Source organism: Protopterus annectens, chromosome 3.part0 (assembly GCF_019279795.1).
Source record: "Protopterus annectens isolate FY-2018-M chromosome 3.part0, PAN1.0, whole genome shotgun sequence".
NCBI lineage: Eukaryota > Metazoa > Chordata > Ceratodontiformes > Protopteridae > Protopterus > Protopterus annectens.
In genome coordinates, this window is record NC_056731.1 from 651,382,256 (window position 1) to 651,407,469 (window position 25,214).

General features: G+C 46.5%; 1 protein-coding gene across 4 annotated transcripts in view; it reads left to right on the forward strand.

Moving 5' to 3' along the window:
- The window catches only part of SNRK (SNF related kinase), a 1,018,029-nt gene that overhangs the window by 193,558 nt on the left and 799,257 nt on the right, over positions 1 to 25,214 (forward strand). The gene's annotated exons all lie outside the window — the stretch shown is intronic.

Consider the following 25,214-nt stretch of genomic DNA (forward strand, 5'->3'; position numbering starts at 1 on the left):
ATGTGGTTTTGATTCCTTAGGGGCCTCCTGCAGGGTTGCAGTTACTGGATCTGTGATTAGGAGGCATGCCTGGTTAAACTAACAGAATTTGCCTGATCATGTTGAAGCTAAATTGCTAGTTGCACCTTTACAGCATGATTCTCTGTTTGGTATTAAGGCAGAAGAGGTTTTAAAGAAAATGGAAGACAAAGCTAAGTCTATGCAAACTGTTAAAGACTTTTTACAAGTGCAGCCACCTAGATGCAGTAGACACTGGCCTACAAAAAATTGGTCCTTTCCTGTGTCAGACGAAGCTCAAAGGGGCAAATCCAGCCACCCTAAGGGTTCCAGATACCAGGCGCAAGATTCATACAGGTCAAAGCAATTGGGTGCTTCTACCTCCAAATCTGGAGGAGATAAAGCGCAAACCTACAGAAAATAATCCCAATGACTTCCCTCTGCCTACACCAAGCACTTATATTTGGCAGCACCCATAGGGGGATTGTTAGCACTTTTTGCTCAAAATTGGCAGTTAATAACCCAGGACAAGTGGGTACTAAACATAGTATCACAGGGATACAGATTCCTTTTCCACACTCTGCCAATGGCAAACGGATGGCCAGATCTACCAGAAAATCAATGGGCAGAGGCACAGAAACAGGTTACGTCCCTCATGGATATGGGGGCCATTCAGCCAGTACCAGAACAGGAAAAAGGTCAAGGTTTTTACTTAAAACTGATGTTCATCGTGTTACCCTGCTGCAGTCATCACACTTGGTTTATCCTGTTGTCAGGCGGTCCCGCAGTTGGCCTGAATTCCAAAGTCTTGGTCCGACGTCGGTTGCTGTCGCTTCTTCCCTGACGTCAGTGCGCCAGGGGTATATAAGAGGCATCCGACACCATTTTCTTCAGTCTTTCTTGCCATGCGGTGTCCGAAGCAGAAGCAGTTCGCAAGTGCCGGTTGGCCGACACCTGACATTTTCGAATCGAGTTTCAGTCCGAAGTCTTCAAAGCTAAGTACCCCATTGGCGAACCTTTTCTTGCCTCAGTCCGATGTCAGAAAAAGTTAACAGTTGCATTTCTTGTGGGAAGCAAATACCTCATAAGGACTTTCATTCTTATTGCATACCTTGCCTAGGCCCAGACCACAACGTCACTGGTTGTCGGTTTTGTGCTAGGTTCAATAAGCGAACTATAAAGCGACGCTTTGATTTCGCACGACACTACTTCGGTAGGAAATTTAATTACACTATGCCGTCGGAGCAACCGACTACCGGCATGCATAAAAAACGCAAAGATAAAGACAGGCAGCCTAGATCCAAGCCAGACTCCGAGGCCTCGGCTGGGCCAGTCGCTGGTTCTCCGGTTTTCAGTGAGGCACCTACGCAGCCCCTGGCTACTGCAGAATTGGAACCCCAGACCGCTTCGGATTCTCTAGCAGAGAGTTCTAGGCCAACGCAGCCATTTTCTTTAGGCCCTACCGATGACATTGCAGAAGGAGAAGCCAGTGCTGTAGAAAGACCTTCGGTTTCAGAAGGTGTCTTCAGACCGACTGCTCGCGCTATAAAATCTTATGCTAAGCTTAAGATGCCTCTAAAACCAAAAAAGACTGCACTTCAGTCTCCAGTTCAAGGCCCCATACCTAAGAAACAGATGCTTAAAATGGCTGAAGATTTGATTAATCAGGGGTTCCCAACCCCCCACACCCCGACAAAAGGCCTAGACAAGAGGATTATGCCTCCTCTGATCAAGTGTCTATTTCCTCAGGCTCCTCTGGGGAGCAGGATTACTCCTTTCCCCCTTATGAAGATTCTGATGCTGAAGATTCCATTCCCTCAGCTTCTCCCCCTGAAGACTATTCCTTTGGGGAAACCTTACATACCATGAGGGAACATTTCCACTGGGAAGGTCAGGACTACTCCGACTTAAAGAAAAGGCTCCGAGAGTACTCCCCCAGCACAGACCACTTGCTATCCCCCCAGTTTTAGACATTGTGGATGATGTTTACTTAGAATCTAGTCTAAATCCAGATTCTCTGCCTCCTGCTCCAGCCAAAGCAGATAGATACTATAAAGTGCCTGACTCGCACAAATTCCTTTACAAAAGCCCTGTTGCTGATCCAGAGACAATCTCCCAAGGTCCCAAAGGGGCTAAGGCTTCTATGGCTAAAAATCCTGTACCCTCTGAAAGGGACTCCAGAGTACTAGATAGGTGGGGGAAGAAGGTTTACACCTCAGCTACTCTAGCTATGAGAGCACTAAATTGTCAGTTTCACATGCTTAAATACCAGCAATTCCTAATGTCTCAAATAAAACAAAAGATGAGCACGCACCCTCAACAGTCTGAATTCAAGGAAATGCAGAATCTGTTGTATGCAGCTGAACAGGCGGGCAAACATACTTTACAATGTGGATTTGATTCCTTGGAAGCTTCCTGTAGAGCAGCTGTTACTGGGTCTGTTATACGTAGGCATGCTTGGTTAAAGGAACAAACTCTGCCTGATCATGTTAAAGCAAAGTTACTAGATGCACCCTTACAGCAGGATGTCTTATTTGAGGTTAAAGCAGAAGAGGTTTTAAAGAAAATGGAGGATAAGGCAAAATCTATGCAGATGGTCAAAGATTTCTTACAGGTACAGCCCCCACGCTTTAGCAGAAATTGGCCAACAAAAAAAATGGTCCTTTCCAGCTTCTGACAGACCACAGAGGGGTAAATACAGGCGCCCAAGGGGCAGAGGAAAAGCACAAATCCTTACAAACCTCGACAATGGGGCACTGCAACACAGAAGGGAGGAGAAGACAGGTCCCAAACTACTAGAAGGCAAACACAATGACTTAAACCTCAAACTGCCAAGCAAAACTGTCTTGGCAGTTCCCTTGGGAGGAAAATTAGCACTTTTTGCAGACAACTGGCGCATCGTCACAAAGGACAAATGGGTCCTAGACATTATCTCACAAGGATACAGATTCCATTTCCACACCTTGCCAAGGATAAAAGGAATGCCAAACCTGCGACAAAATCAATGGGCAGAGGCACAAAAACAAATTACAGCTCTCATGGACATGAGAGCCATTCAACTGGTACCTACACAGGAGCAAGGCCAAGGATTTTACTCAAGGCTCTTTCTAGTCCCCAGAAAGGACAATGCTTGGAGACCCATTCTGGACCTTTCAATTCTAAACACCTTCTTGCAAGTACCCAAATTCAAGATGCTAACACTACAGCAGCTTCTTCCCATGTTGGGCAAGAAAGCTTGGCTAGTAACGTTGGACCTCAAGGAGGCATACCTGCATGTCCCTATCAGACAAAATTGCAGAAGATACTTCCGTTTCATTGCAGGTTCAAGCCATTACCAATTCTCTGCACTGCCCTTTGGCTTATCTACTGCGCCCAGGGTCTTCACAAAATGCCTGGCACCAGTAATTGCATACTGCAGACGAAGAGGAATTCAAATATACCCATACCTGGACGACTGCCTCATCCAAGCAGAAAGCAAGGACATTCTCTTACAACATCTGGCTTTTGTAAAACACCTAAGTTGCCTAGGGTACACAGTAAACGAAAATAAATCAAAACTAATGCCCTCACAAAATATGACATTCCTGGGTGCCAACTTGAATACAACGGCCCAGATGGCTTATCTGACGCCAGACAAACAACTACAACTAACTCAATACTTAAAAACAATGGCAACAAAGATCCAACTCCCTGCAAGAAAAATTCTGCAGGCCTTGGGCTTCATGGCATCTTGCATACTACTAATACCATTTGCAAAACTGCATATGAGGAAATTACAATGGTACCTAAAAAGCGTATGGACTCAACCCAGCCACAGCTTGGAAACAATAATACCTCTCATTCCCTGCCTTCAACAGGAGTTTCTATGGTGGTCACAGGCATGTCACCTCAACAAGGGTCAGCCTTTCACCTTACCCCCAGCCAGGCAAGCTATGACAACAGATGCATCGGACTACGCCTGGGGGGCACACATGGCAGGACGGAGCGTTCAAGGCATATGGACTGCAGATCAAAGGAATCTGCACATCAATCAAAAAGAAATGCTAGCTCTACAGAATGCCCTGACAGCCTTCAAGGACCTCTTACATCCAGGACAGCTTACAATAAGGACAGACAACACCACAGTAATGTGGTACATAAACAAGGGGTACATACTCCTACCCTCTATGCAGGCAAGCAATGACCTTGTGGAACACAGCACTGGCTTACCAAGTTCAATTGCAAGCTCAATTCCTGCCAGGAAAAAAGAACACATTGGCAGACGACCTAAGCAGAAACATCATGGATCCCCACGAGTGGAAACTGGATCCACAAGTATTTGCAATGATAACTCAAAAATGGGGGCATCCAGACATAGACCTGTTTGCCAGCCCCCAAAACTATCAGTTAACAAAATTTTGTACAAGGACATTTCACCATCAAGCTTGGAAAGTGGACGCACTCTCATTCAGTTGGAAAATGCTGGTAGTATATGCCTTCCCTCCATTGCCCCTTCTCACAAAGGTGCTGCTGAAAGTCAGGATGGAGAGACCCCGAATGATACTCATTGACCCAGACTGGCCACGCCAGCACTGGTACCCACTATTAAGGAATATGGCCCAGGGCCCACCATGGATTTTACCACAAATTACTCATCTGCTCACACAGCAAGACAGTCAGATTCTACACAGCCAGCTCAAAACCTTAAAATTGGGCTGCATGGCAAATCACCTAAGCAACCAGCCAGCTCCTCTTTCACAAGCTGTTGTGGATGTTATTCTGGAAGCCAGGAGGCCCAGCACCAGGAAAGCCTACTCAGACAAATGGAAAAAGTTTTGCGCCTGGAACCAAGCTAAAGGCCAAAATACCCTTCAGCCGGACATACCTCAGATTCTACAATATTTAACGGAGATGTTACACAAAGGGCTTTCTTTTTCATCTATTAAAATCCATGCCTCAGCTATTTCAGCTCACTACAACACGGATCCTCCCTTATTTTCACATCCAGTTCTAAGGCAGTTTCTCAGAGGGGCCAAAAACATTAGGCCTCCCAGGAGAGCACCAACACCAACTTGGGACCTCAATTGTGTTGTGGAAAAACTTACGCTACCTCCTTTTGAACCAGCTTTCTCAGCTGACTTAAAGTTTATATCATGGAAGACTGCCCTGCTGCTAGCAATTACTTCAGCCAGAAGAGTCTCAGAGCTTCAGGCATTAATGGCAGTAGAGCCTTTCCCCATTTTTCATCAAGACAGAGTTTCTCTACGAACTAACCCCTCCTTTATGTCTAAGGTGGTATCCATTGTGGCTCTAAATGAAACCATCCATTTACCCACCTTCTTTCCAAATCCACAGAACAAAGGAGAAAGACTCCTGCATTCCTTGGACATTCACAGGCAGCTACGTTACTACTTGGATAAAACTAAGGTTTTCAGAAAATCTGACCAGCTTTTTGTATCCTATGCTACAGCATCACAAGGAAAGGCTATCTCAAAACAGACCATTTCCAAATGGATAGGACATTGCATACGTTTTTGCTACACCCACCATGGAAAACCAGTTCCTGCTAGCTTAAGGCCCCACTCTACCAGGGCAGCAGCTACATCTACAGCCTTCCTCACGGGTGTGCCAACCAGGGATATTCTGGAAGTTGCAACTTGGAGTTCAGTACACACCTTCACCAAACACTATCACTTACCTCTTTACTCTAAGACTAGAGCTGGCTTTGCCACTGCAGTTTTGCAGGGCCTTCTAGCCTCCGCTAACCCTGTTTGACTCCACCTCCCATCCTTAGCTTTGGGATTCTACCCAAGTGTGATGACTGCAGCAGGGTAACACGATGAACATAGTACAGTTTTGTACCTAACATAAATGTAGATGTTCGAGTGTATACCCTGCTGCAGTCCAGGTTACCCTCCCTCCATCCCCTCTGACCTAACTAAAACCTTTCAGTACTTTAAAATCTGATACAACCTTTGTGGTGTACTTGCTTATAGCTGGAGGGATGTTTTGTTTGTGCTAAACTTTTATTATTGGTACTATCTACTGACCACCTTTTGGGGGGGCACCTGACATCTGGGGCAAGAAAAACTGAAGAAAATGTCGTTGGATGCCTCTTATATACCCCTGGCACACTGACGTCAGGGAAGAAGCGACAGCAGCCAACACCGGACCAAGACTTTGGAATTCAGGCCGACTACGGGACCGCCTGATGACAGGATAACCCAAGTGTGATGACTGCGGTAGGGTATACACTCGGACATCTACATTTATGGTAGGTACAAAACTGTACTTTCTTGGTACCCAGAAAGGACAAGGCCTGGCGGCCAATACTGAATGTATCGATATTGAACACATACCTGGACATTCCAAAATGCAAAATGCTGACTTTGCAGCAGCTTCTGCCCATGCTGGCAAGAATGCTTGGCTGGTGACATTAGACCTAAAAGAGGCATACCTGCATGTCCCAATAAGACAATCGTGCAGAAGATACCTCAGATTCAAGGCTGGCTTAATGCATTACCAATTCTCTGCACTGCCCTTTGGCTTATCTACTGGGCCCAAGGTCTTTACAAAGTGCCTGGCACCAGTAGTTGCATTTTGCAGACAAAGAAGTATACAAATATATCCTTACTTAGACAACCTGTCTCATTCAAGCAGAGAACAAGGACATTCTTCTTCGACACCTGGCGTTTGTGAAAAGGCTTCTAACATGCCTAGGCTACACAATGAACGAAAAGAAATCACAACTGGTACCCTCTCAAAAGATAACATTCCTGGGTGCAAGCTTGAATACAACTGCCCAGGTGGCTTACCTCATGCCAGACTAGCAAAGGCAACTGACTACTTACTTCAAACTGATGGCAACAAAAACCCAGTTATCTGCAAGACAAATTCTGCAGGCTCTGGGCTTCATGGCATCCTACATACTACTGATTCCATATGCAAGACTGCATATGAGGAAACTTCAGTGGTACCTGAAAAGTTTATGGAGTCAACATTCTCACAGTCTGGAAGCAATGATTCCTTTCTTTCCCTGCCTACAACAGGTGTTTCTATGGTGGGCAAAGGCATGTCACCAAAACATGGGATGGGCCTTCACTCTCCCCCCTCTAGCCAAACCTTAACAACAGATGCATCGGATTATGCCTGGGAGGCCCACATGGCAGGAAGATGCATTCAGGACATATGGACCCCAAAACAAATGCATCTACATATCAACCAGAAAGAGATGCTAGCTGTTCAAAATGTCCTAACAGCCTTCAAGGACTTACTTCAGCCAGGACAACTACTGATAAAGACGGACACCACCACAGTCATGTGGCATATAAACAAGCAAGGGGGCACACACTCATACCCCCTTTGCAGATTGGCCATGGCACTGTGGGACACAGCTTTGACCTACCAAATACATCTTCAAGCTCAATTCCTGCCAGGAAAACAAAATACACTGGCAGACGGTTTAAGCAGAAACCTTATGGATCCTCACGAGTGGAAACTAAATCCACAAGTCTTCAGCATGATAACAGAGAAATGGGGGAGCCCAGACATGGATCTATTTGCCTCTCCACAAAATTATCCATTGAAAAGATTCTGCACAAGGACTTATCACAGACGAGCATGGAAAGTGGACGCCCTATCCTTCAGTTTACGCCTTTCCTCCTCTGACTCTTCTCCCCAAGGTCCTCCTAAAAGTCAGACAAGAGAAACCAAAGATGATACTAATTGCCCCGGACTGGCCCCGCCAGTACTGGTACCCAATCCTAAGGAACTTGTCTCAATACCCACCTTGGACCTTACCTCAAAGACCTCAGCTACTCCCAGCAAAACAATCAGATCCTGCACAATCAACTACAGACACTGAACCTGGCAGCATGGCTGATCATGTAGTTATACAAACACCACCTCTCAGTAAAGCTGTGATGGATGTCATTTTGGAAGCCAAAAGGCCTAGTACTAGAAAATCTTATGCTGATAAATGGAAAAGATTCTGTGCTTGGAATCAAGCAGAAGGAACTAATACAGCAGAACCAAATATTCCTCAGATATTACAATACTTAACTGAGATGTTTGACAAAGGCCTATCTTTCTCATCAATTAAAATCCATGCCTCTGCCATTTCAGCTCATTACAATACAGAGCCACCAATCTTTTCTCATCCTGTACTAAAGCAGTATCTTAGAGGGGCCAAAAATTTAAGGCCTCCCAGAAGATCACCATTACCTGCATAGGACCTCAATTATGTGCTGGAAAAGATCACCCTGCCTCCATTTGAACCAGCTGCTACCGCTGATATAAAGTTCTTATCATAGAAAACAGCTCTTCTACTAGCAATTACTTCAGCAAGAAGAGTTTCAGAGCTGCAGGCCTTCATGGCTGTAGAGCCTTTTATCATATTTTACCCAGACAGGGTGTCTCTGAGGACAAATCCTACTTTTATGCCTAAAGAGGTTTCCAGTGTGGCTCTTAACCAAACAATTCATCTGCCAACCTTTTATCCAAATCCGCAGAACAAGGGGGAGAGAATTCTGCATTCCTTGGACATAAACAGACAGCTAAGATTCTACTTGAGCAGGACTAAAGCTCTAAGAAAAACTGAACAATTACTAGTGTCATATGCTACAAGTTCAGAAGGAAAGGCTATTTCAAAGCAGACAATTTCAAAGTGGATAAGCCACTGCATCTGTTTCTGCTACTTACACCATGGTAAACCTGTGCCCAAGGGCATTAGGTCTCATTCCACCAGAGCTGCAGCTACTTCAGCAGCCTTTCTCAGAGGAGTACCAACCAAAGACATTCTAGAGGCTGCTACTTGGGAGTTCTGTTCACACCTTTACAAAGCATTATCATTTGCCTCTCTACTCTTAAGTCCAGGGCAGGCTTTGCAACTGCAGTGCTGCAGGGCCTTATAGCCACACCTAATGCTGTTTAGCTCCAGCCTCCCAACCATAGCTTTGGGATTCTACCCAAACATAATGACTGCAGCCATGAAACACGTTGCAGTCCAGGTTACCCTCCTGCCTTCTAGAACCTATGTGGTGTATTTGCTTGTAGATGAAGGTAAAGTTTATATTGATGCATGTGTGTATATATATATATATATATATATATATATATATATATATATTTGCTCCCTTTTTGGGGGCACCTGACATCAGGGGCAAGAAAAACTAAAGAAAATGGCGTTTGCTGCATGTTTTATACCCCTGACAACCTAACGTCATGGAAGAGAAGACAGCAACCGCCGCAGGACCCAAGACTTTGGAATTCTGTCCGACTGAGGGCAACCTACCAGCAGATTACCAAATGTAATGACTGCAACAGTGAATACACTCGAACATTTACATTTATGGTAAGTGTACACAACTGTACTTTTTTGGACATTGTCCACTGGTGGGGATACTCTCCAGGTAGACCTTTTTGCCTCCCCCTCTGAACAGACCCCCCCCCTTTTTTTTTTTTGCACCAGAGTCCTCTTGCCTGGAAGGTGGACACCCTTTCCTTTTTTGGAAAGGGATGTTTCTCTATGCCTTCCATCCCCTTTCTCTCATACCAAGGGTACTGCTCAAGATAGATTGACTCTCCCAAAATCTTGTTGGTGACTCCCTTTTGGCCCAGACAGCACTGGTTCCCTCCTCTTCTGCACCTAGCCAAGGGCAATCACCACAAGTTTCCTCACAGGGTAGACCTACTCACCAAGACAAGGGGTCTCAATATCTATCCTCACTTGTCCACTCTTCATCTGACACTGTGGGTTATAGGGTTTTGATCCCTTTTAGTCACTTTTTTCTGAGGACTTGCTTTGGGTTCTGCAGGAAGCCAGGAAACCCACTAGCAGGAAATACTATATGTCCAATTGGAAGAGATTTTCTGTCTGGTGCCTTGCTCATGATAGGGATCCACTTTTTATGGACATCTCTCTTATTTGTGTGAACTGCTTTGTGCTGGGCCGGCATATACTTCAGTTAAAGCTCACCTTTCAGCTGTTTCTGCTCGTCTGTCTTTGGCTCCTCTTTTGGCCAGTAGGTTTGAGGTAAAACAATTTCTTAAAAGGTGTTTTTCATATTAGGTCTCTCAGGAAACCTATTCCACATTTCTGGAACCTTAATTTTGTTCCTGAAAAATTGACTCTGGCTCCTTTTGAGCCTGCAGCTTCAGCTTCCTTGTAGCATTGTACACGGAAGACTGTTCTTGTTTTGGCCCTTACTTTGGCTAAGAGGGTGTCCGAGCTTCAGGTCCTTGTGGCAGCTCCTCCTTTTTTAGCTTTTCACAGGGACAGGGTGTCTTTTCCTACTAATCCTTCTTTTGTGCCCAAGGTGGTTAATGCATTGTCTCTTAATCTGTCTAGTAATTTGCACACATTTTTCTTTCCCTACAGACGGCTAGTAAGAACGTTCTTCACACCTTGGATTTGCATAGACAAGCTCTGGTATTATTTGAATAAGACCTAAGACCATTCACAAGTATTCACAACTTTTTATTTCTTTTCATCCTAGATCTTTAGTTTGACTGTTCCTAAGCAGACTATTTCTTTTTGTTGTTCCTTTCCTGAGAAGAGCCTTTCTGCTTCTGTAGAAGCTCATTCTTCCAGGGCTGTGGCTTCCTCTGGTGCTTTTAAAGGCTTGGATACCAGTTCTGTCCTGGAGACTGCTACTTGGTCCTCTGTCCATACCTTTACTAAGCATTACAAACTGGATGTTGTTTCCAGAGGAAGAGCTGGTTTGCCAGAGCTGTTCTGCATATTTTTCTGGAGGGTACTCCTGGGCCTTCCTCTTCCCAAGTTTCTTCTTGAGCTTTTGTACTCTCACTTTGGTGAAGAATACTGCAACAGTGATATGGAAATACATAGAACAGTTGTGTAAAATTTTGCCAAAGCAGATGTTCTTCTCTTCACTGTTCCATTGTTCGCTTCCTCCCCCTTTTCCCTTCTACTACCCCCCCCCCCTTCTGGATCTACATATTCCTCCTCATCTCCTTGGACTGTTGTTCCTCCTGGGGCTGTTTAGTTCTGAGGTGAGTAGGTCTGTAAGTTACCTTTATGCCCTATGCTGTGAGTGGGGAGCATTTGTGTGATGTACAATATTTATAAAATCCTATGGCTTTGCTGTACTGTCCGGACATTGGGCTACCCTTGGCAGGGGATCCCTTTAGTGAAGAATACTGCAGCAATGAAGAGGACATCTACTGTTATGGAAACATTTTACATGTCTGTTACTTTCTCTCACTGTAGTGACGCCATTCAGCTGCATGCCATAGTATTTTGACATAGAGCTGGACCATCCCAACAGAAATCCTCATATTAAGAATGTAGTGAAAAGGCAGAACATGAACTTTCCTCATTTGCTGATGTTCTTTGTGTTTCACTGTTGCAGTCATTACACTTGGGTTATCCTACCCTCATTCGGCCTGAATTCCAAAGTCTAGGTCCGGCGTCGGTTGCTGTCGCCTCTTCCCTGACGTCAGAGCGCCAGGGGTATAAAAGATGCAGCCGACTCCATTTTCTTCAGTCTTTCTTGCTGCACGGTGCCCGAAGCATAAGCAGTTCGCAAGTGCCGGTCGGCAGACTCCTGAGATTTTCATGTTCGAATTTCAGATCCAAAGTCTTCATCAAAAGCTAAGTACCCTGTTGGGGAAACTTTTTTCTTGCTCCCGACCGATGTCAGAAAAAGTTAATAATTGCATTTCTTGTGGGAAGCAAATACCTCATAAGGACTTTCATTCTTACTGTATTCCTTGCCTAGGCCCTGACCACGATGTTGCTAGTTGTCGGTTTTGTGCTAGATTTAACCAATGCACTATTAAGCATCGGTACGATTTAGCATTGCACTATTTTGGCAGAAGATTTAATTATACGATGTCGTCGGATAGCCTTCCAACTACTGGAATTCACAAGAAACGCAAAGAAAAAGAAAAGGACAGGCATCCGAGGTCCAAAACCAACGATGAGGCTTCTTCTAAGCCAGTCGCTGGTTCTTAGTGAGGTGCCTTTGCAGCCTCTGACGCCTGCTACTTAAGACTGCAGGCCACTACCGACTCCCACGTGGAGTCGACTAGGCCGCTGGAAGCTCAAGGTATTGGACCTTCGGAGACTATTCCCTCAGATGGGTCCGGAGCCACTGAGCAGGCATCGGCTTCTGAGGGTGTTTTCAGACTTACTCAGTTATACTTTAAAACGACTTCAGCTTCAAAGGCAAAGACTAAAGCACCTTTAAAGACAAATAAATTAGTACAACAGCCTCATGGACAGGCCCCCATGCCCAAAAAACAGATGCTCAAAATGGCCGAAGACTTAATTACTTTGATCAGGGGTTCCCATCCCCCACCTGATAAAAGACCTAGGCAAGAAACAGAATATGAATCTTCAGATCAGGTTTCCATTTCATCGGATTCCTCTTCTGATCAGGAATACTCTCTTACTCCCTATGAGGATTCTGATGCTGAAGAATCTATCCCTTCAGCCTCTCCTCCTGAGGATTACTCTTTTGGGGAAACCCTACATACCATGAGGGAGCATTTTCACTGGGAGAGCCAAGATTTTTCAGAATCTAAGAAAAGGCTCAGAGACTTCCTTTTACTACCACAACACAGGCCCCTAGCTATTCCACCTGTGTTAGACATTGTAGATGATGTATTTTCAGTGTCCAGTCTGACCCCTGACTCCTTACCTCCAGTTCCTGTTAAGCCGGACAGGTACTACAGGGTTCCTGACTCTCATAAATTCCTTTTCAAAAACCCTGCTGCTGATCCAGAAACAATCTCTCAGGGTCCCAAAGGGGTCAAGGCTTCCGCTGCAAAAAACCCTACCCCCTCAGACTATAAGAGCTTTAAATTGTCAGTTTCATATGCTCAAATATCAGCAATATAGTATGTCACTGCTTAAACAGAAAATGTTGATAAATTCTGAATGTGCAGAAAACAAAGAAATGCAGGATGCGAAATTGTTCGATCTCGCCGTTTGTTCTTACACACGGGTTCGGAGCCGATCCTCGGCTCTGAGTCGGCCACATCACCAGCTCAGCATCTTCGAGAAAGCTCGAGGCACAGTTCTATCCCATGATCCTCCTGTGCTAACCCTCAGATCTAGTTTGCCGCTAGCAGCAGATCGCATCGTGAGAGGCTCGGGCCAGTATTTTTTCATTCTTTATACTATCCTTTTTGAAGTTGTAGTTGTTAAAAGTAGTTAAAAAGTAGTTTATTAGTGTGATAGTTTATTAGAGAGTGTGTTTTTCAATAGTTAAAGTAGTTTTAAATAGTTTAGTATTTTTTTACCTTAGTCAAGGCCTTGTTGTAATTCTGTCAGGACTGACAGTAGGGTTTAAATTGTTAATTTCTGCCTTAACTTATTCTTCTCTTTTTATATATATTTAGAGATGAGAATTATTCATACTTTTAGAAGTGTTATAGCGTGTTATAATATTTATATACATATAAGTGTGTTGCTAGTAATTTGTTTACTAGGTATTAGATAGTATGTCTGAAAAAGCCAAGTCAGGCTTTAAAAGGTGTCAGTGTGGACAAAAGATGTCCACTACTGATAACCATTCTTCCTATGTCTACTGCCTTGGCCCTCTCCACTTGCAGGAAGACTGTTCCATCTGTCATTCCTTCAGTGGGAGGGTCATGCTAGAAAGGTGCAGGAAGTTGGTGGACAGAGGGTTATAAAAACCCGATTTTCAGGAGACCCTGGATAAGACTGAATAAGTGTCCAAGTCTTCGAAGGGGTCCAAGTCTTCAAGAGTGTAGGAGCCTAAGTCCTCGGCTCCGAGCACTTCTTTTCAGATTCGGACACCGGCTCCAAAGACCTCGGGGTCGGGCGTCGAATGCTTATCTCTGATCGAGACTCAGGTATTGGAGCCGGTATCGGAGGTACGACCGCCTTCAATCCTTCGCTCGGTGATGCCTTCGGCCCCTTCGACCCGTTCTTTGAGGCCGCTTTCCGACTTCGACGTGGACTGAGTGGTACAGAAGCTAATGGAGAACTTGGCTCTGTCCAAATTAACCGAAGTTTCGTCCCAATTGGTTTCGAAACTCTAGGCTCTTCCCGCTCCCGAGACAAATCCTCCTCCGAGACCTGTCGAGTCGTCGGAGCCAGGAATCGAAGAGCCGATGATTGTAGAGCCCTCGGTGCCGAAGCCTCCAGTAGCGCTATCGGCACCATTGACCTCGACACCTTTGGAACCAGCCGGGGGTTCTCGGAGCCACGATCTTTCCTAGGTTCCGGGGCGGACAGTCGAACCGAACTTTCGGTTCCAAGACTCCCCCTCAGGGCCTCGGCTCAGATTAGCTCGGATCTGTCCTCAGGGTTGGAGTCCGTGGTCCCGGTTCTGGGGAAACTACCGGCTTCTTCGGAACCGATGGGATCCTCGGGCCAGGGCACCGGTGCCTTCGACATCATGAGGAAGGTCTTGTCTGAACAGACACATACGTCATCGGCATCTTCTTCTCCTGCCCCAAAGGGTCCACGTTCTGCTTCTGTACCTTCGGTTCCTACCAAGCGTCGAGACCCAATGCCTCAGCCAGCCCCAGAGGGCACCCCTGGTTCCTCGGATGCCTCCCCAGAAGCCCCCTCTGAGGATGTACCGAGGAAAAGATTGTGCAAGAGGAGGCACATTGATTCCCCACAGGAATCTCTGACATCTGATACCGATTTGGATGAAGCAGAAGGGTCCCCACAGTCCCCCTCTGAAGATGTCTCTTTTGCTGATATTTTGGAAATCTTGAAACATCTTACTCAAGGAACTTACTCAAGGTTCTTTTTAGTTCCAAAGAAAACAGGGGACTGGAGGCCAATTTTGGACCTCAACAGACTCGACACTTTCGTGAAAAAGGAAAAGTTCCGGATGGTCACGCTACAGTCGAGCCTTCCTTTCCTACAGGACGGCGACTGGATGTGCTCTATAGATCTCAATGACGCATACTACCATATCAAGATGGCCAGAGCATCCAGAGATCACCTGCGCTTCTGGCTGGGAGCCAGTCACTTCCAGTTTTGTGCTCTGCCCTTTGGCCTCACCTCAGCCCCCAGGGTGTTCACCAAATGCATGGCAGTAGTAGCATCTCACCTGAGGCAAATGGGATTCCGAGTGTTTCCTTACCTAGACGACTGGCTCCTGTCCGCCACCACCGAGTATCGTCTTGTGCAAGCCAGGGATTACACCATCAACCTTTGCTCCTCTCTGGGCATAACAGTCAATTTTGGAAAATCTGTCTTATCGCCCTCACAGAGTATCTCATTTATAGGGGCAGAGTTAGACACTTCCCTGGCTCGAATCAATCTCCCCCCACTAAGAGCATCAGCCCTCAGAAATCACATTTCTATCCTTCTTCAGAGCAAGAGAGTCCCTGCTCAAAAAATCTTGAGAGTACTAGGAATGATGGCAGCCGCTCTTATCGTAGTTGCCCTAGGCAGGATGCATATGAGGATCCTTCAATGGATGCTATTCGCTCAGTGGTCGTACCTACAGCTACCACCATCTCACGAGATCTTAATCACGAACTCCTGCAAACGGGATCTCCTATGGTGGATGCACAGTCAGGACCTAACAGTAGGCCGACCGTTTGTGTTGCCCAGTCCTATAGCTACTTTAACCACGGACGCTTCCCTGATAGGGTGGGGGGGACTTTTTCAGGGAAGAACAGTCCAAGGTCAATGGTCCAACTTGGAGTACAACCTGCACATCAATGTCCTAGAGCTGAGGGCAGTGTTTCTTGCGTTGCAACACTTTCACAAGTCCTTACCTCTGGGAACAGTGACAGTTCAGATGGACAACATGTCAGTAGTCTGGTACATAAACAAACAAGGAGGAACCAGGTCTTATCCATTGTGCAGAGAGGCCCTCAGGATTTGGCAATGGGCTGTGTCTACCGGACGCTTTCTCATAGCAACGCACATCCCAGGGACATTCAACGTCATTGCGGACAGGTTGAGCAGAGCCATCCTGTTGCCCCACGAGTGGTCCCTCAAATCTCAAGTCGCGGAAAAGATTTACCGCAGATGGGGCCAGCCTTGCTGCGACCTATTTGCATCCCCATTGAATGCCAAATGCAGAAGCTACTTTGCCCTACTACCCCCTCCGGGGGGTGCCCCCAGGGACGCACTTGTGCACGATTGGCCCCCGGGTCTCCTTTATGCTTTTCCCCCCTGTTCCGCTAATTCCCAAATTCCTGCAGAAAGCCAAACATCTGGAAAGGACCATAATTCTGATAGCCCCATTCTGGCCTCGACAAATCTGGTTCCCCTTCCTTCAAATTCATCAGGTGGAGGAACTGTGGATTCTGGACCCAGTGCCAGATCTGTTGACGCACTCGTCGGGAGTTCCTCACACATCTCTCTCAAGTCCCTCAAACTGACAGCTTGGCTGCTCCGCTTCCCATCTTAGCCAGGTCAGATTTATTGTCCCCTGCAGTACAACACATAATTGTATCTTCCCACAAGCCATCCACAAGGAAGCTATACAACAGCAAATGGAAACGTTTTGCGTACTGGGCCTCGCAGCAGGGTATAGATCCATCAGGGGCTCCAGTACACAAGATATTAGGTTCATAGGTTCATACTAGGCTATCTGCCCTGGGGCATTTATAAGCCTATCCCGATTGTGTTTGGCTTACGCCACCCCTTGATTTGAGTATACTGTGCCCTTTTTAAAGTTTAGATGTTATGTGATCCTATCTCGCCTACATTCTGACTGATGGGGAGGTCGGATCCTCCTGGCTCACTCGGCACGCTTTATGCCAAAGAAGCTGGTCTTCTCTCTATTAGCTGAGCTTACTATCCTCCCATGCACCACTACCAGTCCCCAGATCCTCTCATCGCCTTCCCCGTCTCGCGCCGGTCTCTCGAAGCTATGGGCTGAGTTTTTATTTTATTTTACTGTTTTTTTCTGCCGTTTTTGCTGTTTTGTTCCAACGTTTTATTGTGTGTGTTTTATTGTGTTGTTTGGTTTGTGTTGTGACGTGATTGATGTTGTTTGATTTGGGTTGAGTTTGATCCCCCTTCATCTCTTCTCTCGTCAAAGTCAACCTTCTAAACTTTTCAGGTTTCAGAGTTCCCAGTCATTTGCTTCCTATGTGTATAAGCCGTGCCTATTAAGGTTTGTCATCAGTAAATCAGTAGTTGTATTTTGGAATTGTTTAAGTTTTACCGTCATTTTACTCTATAATGTCTCACTTTAAGGCCTTGCGGCTTTAAAAAAAAAAAAATGTAAATGTTTCAAATCATTCTCTGTGCGATATTGTTTGTGTGTATGTTTTGTTTGCAGTCATGCAAAAATGCTCATGCTTTTCCTCAAGGTTCTTCCAGGAGAGGAAAAACCACGAGTTCAATAAATTGATCTTAAGGGGTTAATTAAGCCTTCCTTCCCCTCTCCTCCCCCAAAGAAAAGCGGGCCGGTTCCGACTCGACCAATCCATCCGACCGACCAGTCCCGACATAGGGCAGGCTTCCCCTCAGGCTCCAACATCGTGGGAAAGTCGAACGGGCCTCGCAGGTCGAACGGGTTCCCTGAGTCTCACTCGGATCCGCTTCGCGGCTACGAGCCAGCGGTGGTCTCGCATCGCTTCACTGCACCCGCGGCGAAGCTGCTCTCGGAGCCGCTCCTCTCCTCGGCGCCACTGGCGCCCGCGCTCCACCTCGGCGCGTGTGCCACCCTCGGCCTGCTGGAATCTGTATTCGGTCCTAGCCGGGTACCCAGTGAGAGGGCGCCGGTGCCCCTAGCCCTTTGGGCCGCTGAGTTTCCGCCCGGTCTTCCTCACCGCCTCTCGGCTCCTCAGATGTCAGATTCCAATCTGATTTGGGTGCTCCAAAGACTGTTCCGTTCCAGTCCCTTCTGATCCAAAAACCTTGATCCACCCAGTTGGCAGGGCTCCGCCCATTGCTTACCCCACCCCATTGCCATTTTGTCCTCCGGACGAGGTCGCTCTGCCGGGAGCAGCGGCCCTCCTGGGGGGGTAGGGAATTCGCTCTGGCCCTTCCTAACTGGACCGGGGTTCGTCCGAAGTTTGCTAGCTTCTTCTTCAGCTGGACGGGGTGATGTTCGGGACCTCTTGCTCTTCCCCCTCCCCTCCCCCGGTGCCTTGGGACTTGGCTGCTATCATCCGGCTCCCCGCTGGGATCTCCCCCGGTTCTGGGGGGGTCTTTCAGGCTTTCAGGGCCATGAGGCTCCATCCTTCGCCATCCTGGGTTCCAATCTCTCACTCTCCTCAGGCGCCCTGGTGGTAGCCACTGGTCTTTGCTTCCGGTGGTCGCTGAGGTTCCGAGGCCTGAGGTTACTCCCAGTGGGGTCCTCTCCTCCTCCTGAGGGAGGTTCGTGATTGTCTTGGGTCCCCCCAAGGAAGAGATCGCACCCGGAAGCTAGAGGTCTCCCAAGGGTCCCTCGAGACTCCTCCGAAGGATGATGCATCAGAGAGATAGTCAAATGCGAGAGATGGCTCATTCCAACATCACAGAAGATCCAAGCCCAACGGCTGAATGAGATATCCAAACCCCCAAGGCCCTCAGTCAGGTCTCCCTTTCGCCGATGCCCTCAGCCCTCTCTGGGTGTCTCTCTCTTCCTCCCGAGCTCACTCTGCGATCTAGTTTACCCCAAGGCATTAACCCCAAATAGTCTACCAAACATCCTTTTGTCGAAGGAACCAGAAGGAAAAGTCTCACTCCAGAGTGGGCTGTTCCTCCCAAAAGGCATTGGCTGTAGGCAAAGGGCAGGTCTATCAACGCCCGGTCTGGGGGGGAAGACAGGAGTCTTGCAGAGGCCCGTATAATGGAGGTCCAAGTGTTCTAGGGCACGGGAGTACCAAGCAGAGGCAGGCGGGCACCAAGGCCGGCCCCAGGTCCTCAAGAGGATCTGGTCATTTACCAGTCAGATTCCTCTGGAATTCCACCTGAGCAGCTAGCCCCTCTCGTCAGCTCTCAGTTGGCAGGCGCCCTGCCAATCGCAGCTTCCCATTCGGGGCCTTTCCAGTTGACATAATGGTAGTCCTAGAGACTCATCAGCATCTCCCCTCAAGTCCTCTGGCACCGAGCAGTGTAGTTTATGGGGGCAAGCCTGAAACCTTCACCGACGCTTCCTTGAGGAGGCAGCAGTAGGAAAAGGTTAAGAGTCTTCCTCCTTCGTGAGCGCCAGGAAAGTTTGGACCCAAAGTTAAAATGATTCCACCTTGTGGTCCACAACTGCTCAAGGGAGGGGGGGAGGGAATATTTTATTCCACCGGGGTTAAGGAAGCCTAACAGTAGGAACGCTGGCTTAAAGAGGCAAGCCCTTCTGAAATTTTTCGGAAATCTCGCTTCGATGCTCTCCAAGAGGGCTCCGAGAGGGGAGACCCGGAGTGAGTTCTGCCTCTTCAGAGTCCACAATTTGCCAGGGAACCCTGAGCTGTGCGGAGTCGATTGTCCCCTTGTCAGCTTTCTTGGGGCACAGCTCCCACTGAAGACCAATCACTCTACAGACAATTGGTCGTGTTTCCACCAAATTTTCTTTTGCCACACCACTTAGAGGAGCGAGAGTCACCGACTCATTCCCAAAGCATTCTTCAACACATTCACGTCCAAAGGATCACAGGTTTCAGAAGCTCGCACCAAATTACTCCAGAGCATCCAAGTGTCCCTAGGAACCAGCCAGGATCAGGAAATTACTCCAGGTTCCCAGACTGTACTCCAACCGAGGGGACCACTGTTAGATCGGGATCACCTAGCACTGAAGGTTCTTTCTCAGCAGAAAAGGAGATGGTTTGAGACCCATTCAATCCCTGTTGGAGATTAATACAATCCATGTTCCATGTGCCAAATAGAGGACATTTGGCCATAACCATTGATGATTGCAGAAGGAATTCCCTTTGCAGCCTGGGAGTCAGTCATTAAGTCTATTAAGCACTCTCCCTTTGTTCACACCACAGCCCAAGGGTGGAGCCCAAGTTCAAGGCAGTTTCGACATCTCTTTGGGGGTTCTCACCAAGCCACCAGCGGTACTACTACCTCACTGGTCTCTGTGGTGATTCCAACCAGTTTCCTACTATGGACAACCTCTCCTTCACCATCTCCCCTGGCATCTTCTGATGGCATTACTCAAGCCACCATCTCTATTGTTCTAAGAAGGATCACATTCAAAGAGTTTATAACTGTCCAACTGACTCAAGGATGGGACAAGTCTCTCTTCTCGTCATCTTGCTCAAAAAAGCAGGGGCAAAGTTCAAGCTTTACGTTCAGATCACGCGATCTTTGCACAGTTCAAGAAACCTGATCTTACATGAGTTAGTCTCAAGCGGTTCTTCTTAGTCAAGAGGGCTCAACCAAACATGAGGCCGCTTCAGTTCTTTGGGTCAGGATAGATCACCTTTTCAGATCTTCCCTCAATCATCACATCATGAGATTAGGATTATCCCTTGGGGACTGGTTGCTGGTGGCTTTTCAGATGCATGTTGGATCAAGCTCACCCTTGTTCTTATCTCCAGAAGTTAAAGACTGCTTCTCATTGTTCCAGACTCCAGTGGTTGCCCCTCAGGGCATTATTTCAGGATAGGACATAAGTACGATAAGCTCAGAGGGCATCATCCGCTCCCACAGATGAGGCATGTTTCTGGGCAGGAACACGCCTTCACAGTTTCATCCTCAGGGCATCATCACATCCACAGAAAACATGGCGGGAAGCATTCATGTCTTCTCAACACAGAGGCCATGAATCACACCCTTTGCAGAGAACAAGAACGGCTGAGACCAAACGAGTGGTCTTGCAACCGCAACTTGGTAGCAAACACAATGGGCGGAGATCTACCTTACACACTTATGGTGAATTAAGCAGGACAATCACATCCAAGGGAAAGTCAAATCATACCCACAGGCAGTCAGGTTCAAAAGAGTCCTCCTGACCATGCACCAGGTTGGCCCCCACTGGCGCGCCTCCACTGCCCTCTAAGTCAAATCCCACATCAACAAAACAAGCAGCAAAGGTCTTTCCAAACGATTCCAAATACTTACACCAGCCTTGGAAGTGTTTTTCCAGGATCTTTCAAAGTTATTCAATCTATTTCCTCCATGGCCAACTCACATACTATCAGCTTCATACCTCCAGCTGCCAGTCCCTTCGATCTTACCAAGTGACTGCTGCCTCGTCTTCCAACATACTGATTGACTCCAGAAGGCTGCCCCAAATCCAGTTTCTCACATTTTTTAGCATCCAAATTGGAAAAGTCACAGACAGCTTGACTCTCCACTTCCCCACTACCCAATTGGGCATACCTCAGACCAGTCGTTGTGTGCATCTTTTCTTCTCCTTTCGTTGACCCACCACCACTAACCCCTCCTGTCTCAGTAAGTGTTGAGAGCTTCATCATCTTTTCAACCTTTTTGCTATCTGGAACTCATCTCCACCTGTAATAGACAGTTAGAAAATTCTGTACTATCTGTTTTCAGTTCAATCTTCGCTCTCAACCATTAAAGTCCCACCAACTGCCATCTCTAAAGTCACCATAAGATTTTTCCCTCCGCATTCCGGATTTACTATCTAAACTTCAATCATCAGGTGCCAGCCCATTACATTCAAAATTAAATCATCCTGCACCTGGAGACTGATTTGGTGTCATGCATTAAAAATAATTTTCTTCTAGGCTGCTACATATCTCCCCTTTCCCCCTGTCTAATAAACTGCAGTCTTTCCTGCACTACTTGCTTGATTCCATCAAGAGCTTCAAGCCCTGTCTTCCACCACCAAGAGAGTGACCAGTTTTCGTCTATTTAAATTATCACTTAGTATTCTTTAATCCTTTGTCCCAAAAGAACAGTTTACTTGCCTCCAACAATCTCTAGAGCTACTAGTTTTCTTTCAAAAATCTTGTCCTTGAGCCAGATATACCTCCAAAAATCAGATTGTCACAGGCATACTGTTCTAAATTTAGACAGGACTCCAGCAACTTCTACCCATTCTTCTCTTGTTTGTGTCCTAAGCCGTCCTGATTAACCAAGCTCTTTCACCTAATCTCAAAACTACAGATTGCATTTTCAGGCTACATTCTTCTTCTATCAAAGAACATACAACATCTATAACTCAGAATTCTAATTCTTGCTATGGCATACTCTATAACAAATCTCCACCTAGGATTATATCGGAAATTTGTGCTACTTTATGTTGGTCCAATAAGCAACACTTTCAAATTTTCAAACAAATTTCTTGCAGATCTAATCCACGAAAGCATCATTTCAAATCCAAGCTCAGCTTATATAAATCGAGTAACTGCGGGTTCCACAGTACCATCAACGCACACTCCAAGTCTTCATGTGGGCTAGATATGAGGGAATAGATTCTTTAGTTATGTACTCCCCTGTTTCCTGGATCATCAGAAGATCCATCTCTATTATTCCTAATACCACCCACCCTCTGTATGCCTTGAGACTAGGATTAGCATCAAACTAATCTTTGAGTTCTACTTGTTTTAGAGATTTTCATCTGACGATGTTGGATAAGCAGGGTATGCATGTGCATGATGTTTCACAAACTAGATCTTGGGACTGGTAGTGGTGCATCTAAAAGCATAGTAAGCTCAGCCACTAATATGCTCAAGTTTACTGTGCCTCTGTCTAATAGTGACACGGAAGTAATCCCTGGGACAAACCTACGATCCCCCATCCACTCATCAAGATTCTTCTTGAAGATAGTCAGTGAGGTGCTCTGCCTAACATGAATTGGAATTCTATTCCAGAGCGAAGGGAGCCTCTGCGTTATGAATCTGTCCCTCCAGCATGTTCTATTTATTGCTGTGCTGAGGTTCAAGTCCCTCGAGCGCGTGGCTCTAAGGGATTTAGATTTACTGAGGTGGAACATGTCCATTAATTCTGGGTTGGACATAGCTTTATATGTCAGGCATAGATCGCCTCGAAGTAGGCGGTATGCAACTGAGTAGAGCTGGAGTTTTTTTTAACCGAGCAGCATATGGCATCTGTTTGAGTCCCTTGATCCTCCCGGTGAGGTACTTTTGGGGTTCTTTCTAATTGTATTCTATGATGGGCATGATGAGGTGGGCTATGTAGAAGGTCTTTCTAACCACTTTGGCAATGTGGTTGTCAAAGGAGAGATTGCTATCAACTTGGGTCCCCAGATCCCTAATTACTTTCTCTGTACTTAATACAACTAATAATAATAATAATTAGAGTTTCTTTCTACACTTTTTCATGAAGGAGCATCGACTTCCACGATAAGGGTACAGCTTGCGGCTATATCTAATTTTCATGTTGGCCAGGGAGATAGTTCCCTCATGTCCCACAGACTTTGCAAAGCCTTTATGAAAGGTACATTTCACCTCCGCCCCCCCTTTCGTAATCCAGTGGCTCCATGGAATCTTAACCTGATGTTATCACAGCTCATGTTGCCTCCATTCGAACCAGCCGCCACAACCCTTCTTAAATTTTTATCGTGGAAGACACTTTTTCTGGTTGCCATCACTTCCGCCCGGAGGGTTTCAGAGTTGCAAGCGTTATCTGTTCGGCCCCCATATATGATATTTCATCCAGATAGGGTAACATTGCGCACCACTCCATCCTTCCTTCCAAAGATTTGTTCGGTCCAAAATATTAATCAATCGATTGAACTACCCATCTTCTTCAAAAATCACTCCAGTAAGTTGGAATACATGCTGCACAAATTAGGCGTCCACAGGCAGCTGAGATTTTACTTGACAGGACGAAGGAATACAGAAAGTCAGACCAACTGTTTGTATCATATGCTGACCAAAGGAAGGGAAAGGTGGTAACAAAAGTTAGTTTATCCAAATGGCTCTCAGATTGTATAAATTTTGTATATTCAGAATCAAAGCAACAGCTCCCCTTTAAACCCAAGGCTCATTCTACAAGGGCGATTGCTACTTCTTTAGCCCATACCGCCCGCTTGCCATTAGATACCATTTGTGCGGCGGCAACTTGGGCGAAACCACATACTTTCATCGCTCACTGCAAATTAGATAAAAACTCCAGAGACAGGGTGACGTTTGGTTCCACTGTTCTCAGGAATGTTCTCCCGTGAGCCACCCAGGATAAAGGAGCTAGGGACGCTACCCATGTGTAAGAACAAACGGCGAGATCGAACAATTTCACATAAAGAAGTTATGTTCTTACCTTAACGTTCCATGTGAATTGTTCATCTCGCCTTTGTTCTTACATTCCCCCCCTCCATCCCCCGTCCTGCATTCTCGAAGAACGGGTAAGACTGCATTCGGGTTCAGTCTTCTCTAGATGTTGTTATTCTTGAGCTTCCTAGTGTACATCAGGGATGGCATCTTTTCTCTTCTATTGATGACAAAGTATCAGACAGTGTGGTTGTGTTTTTTTTTTTTCTTCTATGCGCTTAGGGCGCAGTAACTAGTGGGATTCTTCTGGTGTTAGCAAACTAGATCTGAGGGTTAGCACAGGAGGATCATGGGATAGAACTGTGCCTCGGGCTTTCTCGAAGATGCTGAGCTGGTGATGTGGCCGACTCAGAGCCGAGGATCGGCTCCGAACCCGTGTGTAGGAAGAAAGGCGAGATGAACAATTCACTTGGAACATTATGGTAAGAACATAACTTCTTTATTTATTGCATGCAGCTGACCAAGTTGGAAAGCATACTTTGCAATGTGGTTTTGATTCTTTGGAGGCCTCCTGCAGGGCCGCTGTTGCGGGTTCTGTCATCAGGAGGCATGCTTGGTTAAAGGAACAAAATCTGCCTGATCATGTCAAAGCAGAATTATTAGATGCTCCATTACAGCATGATACCGTGTTTGGTGTTAAAGCAGAAGAGGTGTTAAAGAAAATGGAGGACAAAGCTAAATCTATGCAAACGGTTAAGGATTTCTTACAGGTACAGCCTCCTAGATTTAGCAGACACTGGCCTACAAAGAATTGGTCCTTTCCAGTGTCAGACAGACCACAAAGGGGCAGATACAGACGCCCAAGAGGCAGATCCCAGCCCCAAGGTTCATACAGGTCTAAACAATGGGGTGCTTCTTCCTCCAAAAGTGGAGAAGACAAATCACAGCCATACAGGAAACAGTCCCAATGACTTCCCCCTGCCTGCACAAGCACTTATCTTCTGGCGGCACCCTTAGGGGGAAAACTAGCACTTTTTTCTCAAAATTGGCACATAATAACCCAGGACAAATGGGTCCTAGACATAGTGTCACAAGGTTACAAGTTTCACTTCCATACCCTGCCAAGGACAAATGGTTGGCCAGACCTGCCAAAACATCAATGGGCAGAGGCACAAAAGCAAGTCTCATCCCTCATG